The following is a 14503-nucleotide window of genomic DNA, read 5'->3' on the forward strand; positions in this document are numbered from 1 at the left end:
AACATCTACATTTCAAAATATTTATTTATGTATGAATAGTTCAGTTTATCAAAAATACTTAAAATGACACTGTTGTTGTATCAACACTGGCATGTACACATAAAAAAAAAACACACGGATGCTTTCAGATGTCGCGTCAGTTTAAATTAAAAGACCGATGGATACATGATTTAGCTATAAGAGCAGGATAATTAATCCATCTTTACATTACAAACACCCAATCTATGATCCTGACAGCTATTTTGTCTTCTTCTACTATATTACATAACATCCACAGTGTCGCGATGACTCCACAGGAGGGCAGCAGATAGATTTAGCTAATTCCACCCTGCTCACACTCCTGGCTGAGCTGAGAGGTGTGTTTCTTTTTTGCTTTTTTTTGTATCCATCTTGATTTGATTTTGAGGACATTCAGAAGCAACGCTGCCGGACTAAAAACAGACACCAGACAGATTAATTGAACATGACAGCTAAAGCTTTCTAAACCCTCTAATGTGGTCTAGTGACCCACCAACCTGTGTGTGTGGATTCAGGATGTTTAAAAGTTGAAAATCATACGCTTACTGCAACCTCAGAGTCCCGGGAGGTCGCAGAAAGCCAAGGACACAAATGTGCAGTTAAGTGTGGTGCACAAAAGGTTCAGTCTTTAGGTTTAATCATCCCTGAAGGTCACACGCGGGATAGTGAACACATCGTCATTTAATATTCAATCAATAGTCCATGAGTGGTAGCACCTGTTAGCATGATATTTATGTTCTGCAGAAAAAACATACATACATGTATGACCACTGGGACGCCATAAATTCAATAACCCATAAATCATCCACGCTATCGACTTTTTTTTTTTTTTTTAGAGAACATATTATATTATAATTCACACTGTTCGAGCGCAGCCGTGTTGGGAATTATGCTGATATAGATTGGACACATCTGGCGTCCAGATTGCCAAATATTTTAGAGCCATCTTGCGTGTTAGTTTTCATGCTACAAGTGGGCCTGATTAAGTTTAGCTGTGTGAGATCATGTCAGGTGATTAGGGCAGAATTGCATTTCAGTAAACATGAAGTGTTCTGATTCAGATCTGCGTTTGTAAAAAGCATCACAGCTTTCCGATTTCCTGTCATGCAATTATTTCCATTCTGGTGCAAAATACTGTAATATGGTTTTACACCACATAAAGTTGTCATTGTGTCAACGGACTATTTTTTGACAGAGCTGTGCGAGGTGAAGGTTTTTGCGGATAAACACTCATTTCAGTGCTTCTACAAGTAATTCACAGAGACAGCGTACACTTTTTTTTTTAAACCGTGGCTCTGTCAGAGCGGTGAAATATTAGAGAGGACAGGAAATCTGTGCTCAGTGAGGCTTGCTGCAAGAAATCTCAGGTCAATACAAAATGGAGAACCGTCAATCATGACTGGAAAAAGCCAGAGCAGTCGCATACAGATCGGAAAGATTAGAAAGAGTCGACGGAATCTCCAGATGGAGGCCCAGTGGACAGTCGGCTGTGACAAACAGGGCACAACCACATCAGAATTGATGACGAGAGGTCGTCCTTGTGTTGGAAATGGGCAGCGTTTTTCAAAAAGTTCATAGCAGGTGACTGGATGAACCATCTGTATTGCATATAATAAGGCAACTTAAATACTTTGTTTAGCTTTAAAGGTCCAACTATTTGTAAGATAGTTGAATTTCATTTGAAATCTGTCAGTATTTGACGAGTTTGGAATGAGTATCTAATTAACTATCTTACAAAGCAGACCATTAAGGAAAGATCTCACAACCTAATCTTGCTTTGTGTGCCACACATAGGACAAACTGCTTCTTGCATTGGAAGAGTATGTTGGCAGACAACAGTCGTGAGGTGCAGATTCATCCGACATGAACTCAATTCTTGGGATACCAGGCTGTCTGAGGAATGACCTGGAGCAACATGAACTGTTTAAAGGGTCCAATTTGTAAGATAGCTGATTATTACGTCTCTTTCCAACTTTCCAACACTGACCCAAGGCTCAGTACAAGTTGGTACAAGTTGGGAATGAGACTCAATAATTAAATCAATCTTTCAAATTGGACCTTTAAACAAACATGATGAACTGATGCATGAGAAAATGTTCACAAGCAGCCAAAATGAAACTTTTCCAGCTACCCCAAGACTTGTCCTCTTAAAATTAGAGTCCAATTCCTTGTTTTGCGTACACATTCTTGATGAATAAAGCCAGTTCTGAATCTGATAATTGAGATGTAGGGATACATGAAGCCAAGCCAAGGCAGAACTATGAACAAATGAGGGAACAATAGAGAAGACAGTGGAGAAGAGCTGTCAGAAAAAAAAAGGACAGAACTGGCGTGAGAGTAAACATGGTTTATATTTTGAGAAATCAGTTTCAAGTTCATTTCTTGTCACAGTTAACATAATACTGTTTGTTTTCATCTGTTGCAAAAGGTCTGAAAGCACTCTTCTCTGTTGGCTTTAAACTCACGGTATTTACTGTATTCATCCCATCCAAGTGTCTGTAACCTCAACACAACTGGAGAGAAAAAAGAAGTCCCCTGTACAGATACACAAGCCTGTGTTTCCCTCCATGTGTCCTTAGCAGAGGCGGAAGGTTTGATCACATACACAGTTTCAAAAGGTTGGGAGGTCACCTGATCCTCTGTGTGTGTGTGTGTGTGTGTGTGTGTGTGTGTGTGTGTGTGTGTGTGTGTGTGTGTGTGTGTAGGTGTGTGTGTGTAGGTGTGTGTGTGTGTGTGTGTGTGTAGTCGGGGGGTGCTCTATGCCTCGGGGCAATGGTATAATAGGCACCAACCCACCCCAGGGGTCAAACCCCTCCAGCCCTCCAACAGAGGGTCCCGCCTCAGTCATATTTGATTTCAAGGGCCAAACCCTCAAACTGATGTGTTCTGGACAGGTACGAAAGAGACCGAGGGAGAGGATTTTGCTCTTTTGATTTTCTTCTCCACCCATTTTACTTTCAAGCTAACACTGTGCTCGGTTATGTCATCAACGGTCAACACTCTGTTCTCAGCTCAGTGTGAGCAGTCTTATCAGATCGAAGACTTTCATGTCAATAAAAGAGGAAATGAGAGTTTGTAAAAGATTAAAAGCTGATTTTTGAAGCATTTCTGGTGTTTTCCATTAGATTTATAATCAGTTACAGCCTTATGCGCCACATGAGAGCCTCTCTGGCTCATGAATTGGTGCAGTATTTGAAAAGATACCAGTACCATTCTGCAAAATACTGTAACCTTACTAATCTGGGTAAGTAGGTGTTGGTTTTAGCAGGGTGTGTTAAAAGAAGTAAATGTAAATTGAATCTCTAAAATTGAGAGATTTAAGATGCAATAAATCAAAAATAATAATCCACTGAAACAAAACTAGATGTATTGTTGTCCCAGATATCATTGAAGTAGAAATTGCAACTACAGCAAGCTGAAATGTCAAACCAGGGGTTGTTCTGTTCTCTAAAGAATGGGTGCTTCACTTTAAAAAAAAAAAAAGTCTGAACCCATATGACGAAATGACGCTGAATGATACGGACAATTCACAACAAGTGCGTCTGATATAGGGAAACATTCCAACCGGCTGACGGATAATCATTCATGGAAAAATCTCGGTGTACAGTATGTGACAGCGGACTCTTGTGTCAAACCACTCATTCAGTATCTAACCTCTGGGCAGTGGCACTGAATCAATGCCGCGGGGCATCAGTGGTGGGATGTGAGCCAAACTGGAGATGTAGTGCCCGGCAGTGAGTGGCAGACTATATCACAAACCCTTATTGTGACAGAATGATTTATGCAGTGTTGTAAAAAAGTGCACAGAAGTCATGTTTGAGTAAAAAGTAAAGATATCGTGTTATAATACAACTTTGGTAAAGGTAAAGGTCACTTTTTGAAGATGCAAGATGAATTCTGCAGAATAACTAGTGACTGAAAAGATCTAATAAATGCAACGGTGTTAAAAAAAAAAAAAACACACACACACACAAAATTTGCCTTCAAAATGTAATGAGGCGAAAAAATACACTTATTCACACCCCAGTAAACATCGAGGACCATTTTGAAATCTTAAACTTGCTACTTTCAGCTAATCGATCAGATTTAATCATTTCTGGCATTCATTTAACTTCATTATTATACAAGTCATGTTATGATTGAATATAAAAATGATTCTATAAAAGCAAATCAAGAGGTGCCAAATGTTGTGAAAGGTGGTGAGAAGGAAAACAAGAATTTGGTTGTTTTCTGGCATGAAAAAGCAAACTCTCACGCTGTTAGAGCGTCGGCCTTTCAGAGGCTTGAACTGCAATGTATTTTTGGAAACTTAATAAGAAATCCATAGAGATAAATCCATCTCTGAATGTCTTCTGCAGTTATTTATCCGTTTTCCTGTGTTGAAAACAGTTATTGTTGTTGTTAGCCGTCCATGATGCCTTGGTGTAAGTCTGTTTCTGTGTGGCAGCTCTGATTTCAAATGCGTTACTTTCAGGCGGGCAAACTCTCAAATGCCATGGACAATAATTATTCCGTATTCACTTTACCCTGTGCTTATGACTGCACTGTATCCCCCAAAAATTACAAGTCCAAAAATCACAAGTCATGCTGCATTAATGTTTAAAAAATAAAAAAATGTATGTGAAGTTTCAGATTTTGATAGAAACAGTCGCTAAGATTATCGCATTTGCAGATATGATAATAAACTACTTAGAAATTAGAAGTTACAGTTTCTCTTTTGTGGTGTACGTTTTCAGTGTCTGCAAGTCAGTTTTCACAAAATAGCTTCATGTAGTCAGAGCAGTCCCTGGGAGGTAAGATATCAATTTAAAAATATATGTTAATGAATTACAAAAAGGTGTTACCGGGCCAAAATAATGCAAAACCACCACAGCCTTTGAAGAAGGACGATGGCACTGAGGTAAATCTGCCTCTATATGCAGACAAAATATTAAACTGTACACAATGAAGGTAAATGACATTAAATCAGTCGAAGCTGATCATTTAAGCTGTGTGTGGGACAGGTTGGTCCATTTACCTTCACTGAAGAAAACAAGCAGAAGGATGTGAAATACTGTAAACATTCATATGACAACCGTTGTACACGAGAGCTCATCTGTCAGCAGGCCGTCCTCCCACCAGCCACACACACACACACTGAACCCTTTGTAAACAAACGCTAGCGGGAGAGAATAGATCCCTCGATCATCATCATCACAGCTGTAAACACAGATGTGCTGAGAATCGTGTCATGAAACAGAAACAGACAAAGCTGAACAGGAAGTACAGTAGGACCTGAACAAATTGTTTGCACATTTCAACAACTGGTGCCTTAGAAGGGATAAAAAAAAAAAAGGCAAAAATATTTCAAAATAAAAGAGGACAGTAGAGACCCAATATATGAGGTGCAGATACGGATGCAGAACAACATTGCTGGTTAAGGACGATGAGCTTTCAGCGCGCTGAGGACTCAAAACAGCCTGACGTGAAATTACAGAATGGCGGTGAAATTTTTTGAATTCTTCTGTTCTATAAGAAATTGAACCCAACGCAAAAATGGCCCTTTCTGTCAAAGACAACACAGCCATTGTCCTCCAGAGTAGGGGAGCCTTTTTCCTGAAAGGCTATCTGCCTGGTGGCCCCGGGCTGATCTGGACTGAGCGGAGGGGAGGTCACAGGGCACATGCTTCGCCTGGTTTTAGCTGGTGGTCTGAGCGCAGATCCTTCAGATCACTACTTAGGTCAGGTGCTCAATTTGCTTGAGATAATCTGACAAAAGAGCTTACATACCTTCCATTGGCACTTTTGTTTCAGGAGAGGCATGCCGCCGCTGGCTTTGAGACTCAGTTTATGATTTATGGTCGAGCTCAAGCCAGATTAAACAACCCGAGGTGAAGAATCGTACACACAGCCTCCTCTCATGCACAATCACTCTGTAACGGGGATGTCACTTGAAATTAAAATAAATCAAGTTTGAACAAATTGGCTCTTGCGTTTAATTTGTTTCGAATGCATTCAGACACAAAACCCATGTAGCCTTTCCTCAAACACGCTGTGGCTACAGTCACAGCAGAGTTCACTCCCAGAATCCATGACTGAACGATGTGCTGCTTGGCAGCAGGACATCAATTGAAGGTACTGACAAAAGACTCTGCCTGTTGCACACACAGAATTTCTTATTCTAACAGGTGATTAGGAATCGGTTATTCTATTTATTTCCTGATTTTTGAACATTTCAAAGTACCAGCCCTATTTTCACTGATGACTGCAAGTTTTTTAAAAAAAACACAAAAAAAATACATCACCTCCAGGACACCGAGCGAGATGAACAGTCCTGTTTTATTTTAAAAAATATAGTTTTATTTAAAAAAAAATAAAATAAAAAATGTTGGCTTTGGCAATTTAGCTGTGTCATGTGAATAAATATGCTTAATTCATAAGCAATAGAATGAAGTTCTGTATAATCTGCTTGTGTAAACATGAGCTCATGCCAGGTGCCTGCAGCCCAACATCCTACATGTGTAACACATCCGTTGCTGACCAGGAAAGGTAACACTGACTGCGACAGACAACCTGCGCTACATCTCGCCGTGCTATGTCTTTGTGCTAATCAAATCTGAGTGTTTCATAGATGGAGATTAAGCCCTTACTTCCTGCTCGGTTCCACGAAGTCAGCTGTCTCTTCAAACGCTGGGTCTGAGTTGATGTGGCTGATGAAGGCCAGATGTGGATCACCACAGCACACACGTTTTCTTTCTGCAGAGCAATCGAGAGTTACAGTGTTACTTTACAAGACGAGCTGATCTGTGGTCCTCCATGAAATATTCGTGGCACTGGCAAGGTCATACCGTATTGAGCAACATCGGTTTAGTTTGGCAGGGATTTGTTAGTTTAATGCTATCTGACGATTACTTTTTTTCAATTTCTTTGTCTAGCACAAAGGGTCTTTGTAACAGCATGTGGTTTGTTGTTGCATCAATTCTTTAAGGTAATTTGGCTTCCTTTGGGATTGTCAGCAGCCTTAAATGGTATGTTCCACGCAAATCACACAATGTAAGACGTTTTTGTACAAGAAAAAAAGCAACTCAAGATCATGCCAAAATGGTGCTCGAGTTGTTAGATGCTCATTTTCTCACTATGTGCCCGTTTTATTCCCCTTGATTTCGCTTTTACTTTCAGAAAAGGGGTTGAAATGAGACAAAGATCACCTCCTTTTTTTCCAGACATCCTCCGTCATCTCCCCACCGGAGCTCCTGTAAACATGAGCCATAATGCTCTTCCTGTCATCTACTGTGTACACATCAAGACGGCGATAAATGCATGGCTGGCCTGCATCCCATTATATAAGAACAGATCTGGACACTCAAATTACATTGATTACAAAGATAAAGCAATAATGTAAAGTATATCCCACTCTGGCCTTCCGTAAACAGCACAGTTACTGGAATAAGAACGGCTCATAAAAACCCAATGCAAACACATAGTTTCCCATGGTCGAGCGCCGGCTGCGTGCTACTGCCAAATTAAAATTTCAAAACCAGTTTTGTGCTTACACAAGATGCTAAAATACCAAAACAAACAATAAAATGACCTTCCCTGTAGTTTCTTTCCCCTCAAGGGACCTGTTCAGTCAAATACAACACTGAAAAAAAGTGTCTGTGAGCTACAAGTTCACATCTGAACACTGGAAACATTCATCAAACGCTATCTCTTCCCCCCAAAAAAACCATGTGAGACTTGTGTTTCCTCCTCTGTTATGTTTATTCCCGGCCATGTTTCCTCCTCTGTTACATATATTCCCGGCCATGTGTAAGGATGTCCAGAATCTGTGATAAACAGCAGAAGGGTCTGGTCTGGCCTGAGCGACTAAACGGGCAAATGAGTTTTACAGGAGATCAGCAGGAGGCCAGGTTCCAAATCCCCAAAGCCCCACAGTACCAAAGCAGGAGGAAGCCACTGATGTAACTCGTCTCTCTCGCTGGTGGTGTCTGGTCATTCAGATTCCCTAAAGACGAGTCGAACAATAATGTTCATAGATGACAAATTGAGTTTATTCATAACACAGTAGAACTACTCCTACCAGCTGAAAAAAAAGGGATCAGGAAACCAGAGGGCGGCTTCTCAAAACATGGCCATGACCACGCTTAAATACCTGCCATGACGAGTTGAGAGCAATAATCAAAGCCAGAGTGTAATCCTGGTGTAATATGGTAAGCAGATTTAGCCTCCATATGTTCTTATTAGGATCCAGATGTGTGTAACTGCTAGTGATAAATACGAACACACTGAAGCCCTTATTTAAAAATAAATAAATAAATCTTAACTATTATCTAATTTCTGAAAGAAAAACTCAAAACAGACCCTCCAGTGACCTTGTGTTCAAACTACTTGTGGGAGTGAAATTACATAGAAAGGACACACAGATCCACACAAACCCACTCACAGACACATGTGTACTTTTTTTCCCCACACCTGGATTAGTTTACGCCGTCTCACCTCTTAAACTCAAATCTCTTATTGAAACATTAGCACTATTCACACACACACACACACACACACACCTACACACACACACACACACACTCACACACACACAAACACATAACTTGATCCTGTGTTAGAGTTGGTGTCAAATAATTCCCTCAGTTTAAAAAAAAAAAAAAGTTGAACAATTTCACTAATCTAACATCTGCAGGAAATAATGGAAGAACTATCAGATTCCTGGTTGACAAGATGTTTCGCCTCTCTTTTAAGGATGATAGGAAAAAAAAAAAAAACCTATTCTAGCATCAGAGTTCAGAAGTTCACCAGTGTTGACGTTAATATCAGCCAATTGAGCACATAAGTCATTAAAACTTTTGGAAAATTAATTGCAGGAAGAAGGTGACATCATGAGCTTTTTGTCCCTGTGAAACATCTGCTGTTGCTTTTAATGAGAAGAAACCAAAATAAAACAAAAGTGCTAAACATTTGAGACAACAGCACTTTTGGGAAATCGTAAAGGAGACAGAAAACATCACGCTTTTGAGGCTTTTTAAATGTGTTACATTTTAATGAGATTGTGGCTTTTCTGTCATCACATAACTTGGTAAAGCTTCATGAACTGAATAATAAAGTGAACATCAGTGTTTAATTCTGTTTCGCTCAGCTCTAAAAATGTGATCAACTATGAAAATGAAAAAAGGTGCATATCTAACAAACCTTGACTATGTACATAAAAAGGTGCATCAGTGTGACTATATCACAAATTTCAGCCATAAAAAAATCAAGTACGATTGAGGAAAAGCTGTAAACTGTATGATGAAGTGCATCACACTGCAAGTGGCAGGTACAACAAGACTAAGCAGCCAAGAAAAGCGCTGGCAGTCAAACGATTGCTATCTTATGACACAGCTATGATTCCTCTTTGCGGCGCACATCGTGTTAATAACAGGTGATCATATGTCAGAGTACCTCATCACTCACAGAAGCACAACACAGTTCTGCGCAAAACACGCTACTCCAAGGCATTTTTGGAATGGCTACGGCTATGCTAACAGCTCTGTAAGGCTGTATATGGCTAAAGCTAAGTTAAGCTATAGCTAACCACTAACATCAGCAGAGTAGCATTCAGCAACAAGCTGGTGTTAACTGGCTTATGTTTACCACGACCACAATTGCAATTTGGCCTGTTAGCATGCTAAGAGCTAATAATTAGAACTAAAGTACAGCAGATGTTCATGGGAATGTCACTAAAGCTTTGCAGATATTGGACCAATTTTAAATTCAACCTGATGATTGTTTCAGTCAAAGGTTAAGGGATGGCCAAATGATGCATTCACTAAAATTTCACAGTAACAGTTGTTGAGACATTTTACTCAGACCAAACATGATAATCACTTCAGTGCTGAGGAAAATGTGAGGGGAGGATCAAAGTCAGAGGGATTCATCCTGCGGTTATAGTGAATGTGTGTACAAACTTGACGCTAGCCAATCTTGCAGAGTTAGAGTTATTTAAATTATTTTAGCTTATTAGATATTTAACTCTGGACCCAAGTGGTGAACAAACTGACAAACAGATCTTTGACCATCACTGAGCTTCACTGCTAGCATGTGAAAATAGTTCAAATGGGAGTTAAAATGAGTGAATAAAGTTCAAGTTTGAGAGAAAAACACAGAAAATTAAAAACACTATCAATACACAATAAAATTGACATGTCTTTGGAATAATATTCATGTTAATTTTTATTCTAGTTGATCCAAAGTAGTAACCACAACAGCAGTAGTAGTGGTTTTAACTTGTGTCTTGAAATCTTCTCTGAACATGATCTACCATGGTTGAATGATCAACCCTTGCTGGTTACAGACAGACAGGCACTAGGACCTGCAGTGCTCCTCAGTCAGACGGAGCCTGCAGCCTGTGGGACGCTTCTCACTTACTTTCAGAACAGTTTTCAAACAAGTGCAAGACTCAGAAAGGACTGTTTGGGATATTTGACAGAAGAATCCGCTCCTCTTCCTCCCTGGCACCTCGTGGAATTGGACACAAACTGGAATATATTTCAGTGAGCCTGGAGAGCCTCGCGTCACTGGAGAGAAGAGAGAGCTCTGGCAGAGGTAGAGGACTGTTTTAACTTTATCTGCTCTGCATGAATCCACAGAAACCTACTATTGTCTAAATTACTTACTGCATTAAAATGCAAAGCAGTTTTGAGGTGCATGTTTTGCATCAATCAATCAATTTAGAGTCAAAGGAAAGGGATGTTTTAAGAGTATTTAATAGTTTTAGATGTAAAGATAAAAACCTCTGTTAACCAAGTGATGAATAAAAAGTGTAGAACAAGTTTAACTTTCACATGCAGCACTTCTTTATAATCTCTGTCTCTATATTTTTATGATAGTTACCCACTGAGAGTGTTATTAAAAGACAGCTAATGTGGGTTCAGGGTTGAAGATCAGACCCTGCAGGGAACTGATCATCTCCTCCATCCCCTCAGAAACTGCTGAAGCTTAGCCCCGGGCTCATCAGGTTACAATAGCACCGATCAGACCTGCACTTGTGTCCTTGGGGCTAGGTGATATTCTCAAAGCATTCCTGCAGAGTTTTTTTTTTGTATTTGGAGGGCATGTTGGGTTGGAAACCAGGAGCGAGCTGCAGGGTAGTTTTCTCAAATTATGTTTGCCACAGAGTTAAAAGAAATGATTGCATTCTTGACATAATAGCAGGTGATTACACTCGAGAAGACTGGCTGTGCTATTTTGATAAAAAGGCACTTTATAGTTGTCATTCTGGAGCAGCAATCAGATCTTTAAATATACATACAATTTATTTTGGACACATTTGCTTATTTGCCTTCCTTTCATGTTTTTAAATAAATCACTTGAATTTCTTCTGGATGTTGTGCTGAGGGTGAGTGCTTAATAGTTTCCATGTATGTATAGTTTACAGCCGACAGAGTGGGTCGGCGTTTGATGGACACCGTACAGACAGAGCAACTCATTTATAAACTAAACCATATGGCTGTTTCCCACTGTCATGAAAAATAAACTATCAATAGGGAGGCTTCTCTGCGCTCAAACAAAAGAGGCAGTAGTCAGTTTACAATGACAAAGAAAGTGATGAAGTCCGAGTGATGAAATCAGAGGGGGTCGGGCTAAAGGTAGGATGTTGGTCTCCGTGCTTTAACTATGATACTTTTGTAAAAGGCGAGGAAGTAACAAAAGCACATCTCAGTTTTCTTCCCCCGATTGGATACTTGCTGGGATCTGTTGTCGGTCTTTAAACCTATAAAAAGATTCATCTTCATCAATGGCAGCTTCATTTAAAGTTATAGTATCAGAACCAACAATGGGGGGAATAAAATCATTTGTAGGTACTCGTGGTACGGTATTGTAGAGCTTGTGATTTCCTATAAAACGATAAAAGATGTTGATGACTCATCCTGCACTCGGGGGCAGAGACTATTTATCTAATAGACTGCACAGATTACCATACAAAAACACAAATATACTACTTCTATAAAAAACAAACAACTGTATACCTTTGCATAAACACAAAACTTCTTCCCTGATTTCAGTTAAACTGAAAACAGATTTTATAGAGAAAGTATTTTATGGTTTTCCCTCTGATGTCCTCCAGCTGTGACTCAACTCTGGACAGGAAGCATTTAATTTAGCAACAATTAAAGCAAATAACTGCTAACCAGCAGACTGGGGCCCCACACAACCTCAAGAAGGGCGACGGAGGCCACTTACAGTACCAAGCTGACTTATGGAATTTCCTGATGGAAAGGTTTCCGATAGTTTTGATAATAAAGTAAGAGTGATAACTGCTGCTTAATGTAGCTACTGTTAAATTGTCGCTCGGTTAGCCGTGCAGCTAATCTAGTAATCCCATTTGCTGACTCAGTCCTAGATTGCCAGGAGCCCAACCTGGTAAGAAAAACCCTCCGTACTATATCTCCTGTCGTCTAACTGGTCTCTGTCTTCTCAGAGGCGGCGTTGTTCCATCCCAGTTGAGCCATGTTCACTCGGAGCTGCCAGTTGGCACAGTCGGCAGAGGATGGTTTGCTCCCAATGGCAAGAGGGAGTGTGAAGCTACTGGCTTCTGTAAACACCAATCAATATCCGCAACAAGTCCCTCCCCAGCTGCCTGTTTACGGGAAACGTGTTACTAGGCTGCAGCAAAAAGCACTCCACTAGCAATTTCATGGGAACAAGTTTTATTTTCTGCTCTGAGAAGTCTGAGTTTGATATCCAGGCTTTTGCAGTATTTGTCTCCTGCTCTGTGCGACTGATGCTCAGCGCTGCCTTCAAAGGGAGCTTGACCACATAGTTTGCTTGGCAGTTGTGGTTAAACTTGGAAACCGAAAAAAGTAGCCGCTACACAACTCCTTTGTTTTCTTTTTTTTTCGTTTTAAATGGTAAATGATTGCATTCTCTACATTTAAACCAAGGAAGAAGAAAATGCACACAAAAACTCTTACCACTCTACACAGGATGCTTCGTGACTACTTAACTCCAAACTCACTCGGCTTCAAAACTTGTGAATTGCACAACAGTGGGTGATTCATATGGACTCAACAGACACAAGCACGTTAGATCAATAAGGCAAAGCCAAATTATGTGACGCCAAATCAGAAACATGATATCCACGACACGCCAAGGATGTGAATTCAGATTCATTTCTAATCAGAAATATGATCTAAATCTCGGCACAAGTTTGATTTATGCATCATGTCTTCCCAAAACACACGTGACTTCATACACGTCTCTGTCTATAAAATGCAGCCTGGTTGGCAGGATTCACAGTTAATGTTTCTGCAAACCACTCACATATTCCCTTTTGTAAATGTCTTAGGCCTGAGTAACAAATTGACAGTTAAAAAAAATGACATACATGTTTATCACCTGACTGTCATATCAGGAGGTGGAGGGGATGGTGGTGGAGCTGCAGGCGAGAACACTGCCAAGCCATTGACTGCAGTTGTAAGTGTGAAACCACTGGATATTTTTAAGGCGACCTTCGAACAGTTTCCAGATGTGCTTGTGGCAGCAAAAATCTATTTTGGATAGAAAGTCGGAACATCTCCAGCTATGTTTGCAGTGACAAACCTAGTATTTCAAGCACAGAACATGAGCTTTTCTTAACCCTAACCAATTGATTTCTGTGACTCAATCTGTGCCAACAGATCCTTGGTTTGCAGAAACTTACATTTATTCTGGCTAATGGATTGGACAATGACATGTTTTAGATTACTTGAACACAGTAATGAAGCATGTCTGAGCCTCCCAAACTAATCCGCTTAGGTGGTGAAAGTTTTCTCTTGTGACTTGTCCTCAACTAACAAGTCTTTCTGAATCTTCAATTGTGAGACTATTGAGCGCTGATACGTGTTCCAATTCCAACCAAAAGTTCAAGATATTTCATTTATGACGATATTAAATATAGAAAATTAGCGCATCACATTTTGCAAGCTGGAACTAGACAAAAATTAGAAGTCCTTTCATGAGTGAATGCCAATCCCTAATTGATTGATCAACTTTCAGCCAAACTCCAAACCTTTCTTTCCTGAATCCAGTAATAATAAGTGTGCTGCCCTGCAAAAATAATCAATATCTACACTAAACTGCATGTGGCTAAATAGCAAACAGAAGCTTGGACAATTAACGCATCCTTATGATTCTTGAAGATATGCATTATATACTGTTCATGTGCATATTTGTAACATTTTAGTACAGTTTTCTATGTTGTCTACAAATGTTTTTTGTAGACTTCTCTGTCTGGCTGCTATCTAACAGAATATAAGACCACATGTTGTGGCAATTCCACATTTTTCCGACCTGTGTGCATCTGAACATTTTTCACATTTCGAAGCACAGCGTGTGGTGTTTTCGGTGTTAGACACCATCTGAAAGGTGTTGAGATGGAAGATAACAAAAATGTGGGGTTTAGCTTTTTTGGTTCCATGTCCTTTATTTTGTCTTTTTCCATCTCTCCTGGTATGCAGAGGAGCAGCAATGTACA

The 14503-nt window shown here is 40.0% G+C and overlaps 1 protein-coding gene across 1 annotated transcript in view; it reads left to right on the forward strand.

Annotated features, from left to right (window-relative positions):
- Window positions 1-10465: 10465 nt before the first annotated feature.
- The window catches only part of ngfb (nerve growth factor b (beta polypeptide)), a 28051-nt gene continuing 24013 nt past the window's right edge, over window positions 10466-14503 (forward strand). The window contains exon 1 of the mRNA XM_030420180.1: window positions 10466-10593. The gene's annotated coding sequence lies outside the window, so the exon portion shown is untranslated. The remainder of the gene's footprint in view (window positions 10594-14503) is intronic.

The sequence above is a fragment of the Sparus aurata genome, chromosome 6 (assembly GCF_900880675.1).
Source record: "Sparus aurata chromosome 6, fSpaAur1.1, whole genome shotgun sequence".
NCBI classification, from domain to species: domain Eukaryota; kingdom Metazoa; phylum Chordata; class Actinopteri; order Spariformes; family Sparidae; genus Sparus; species Sparus aurata.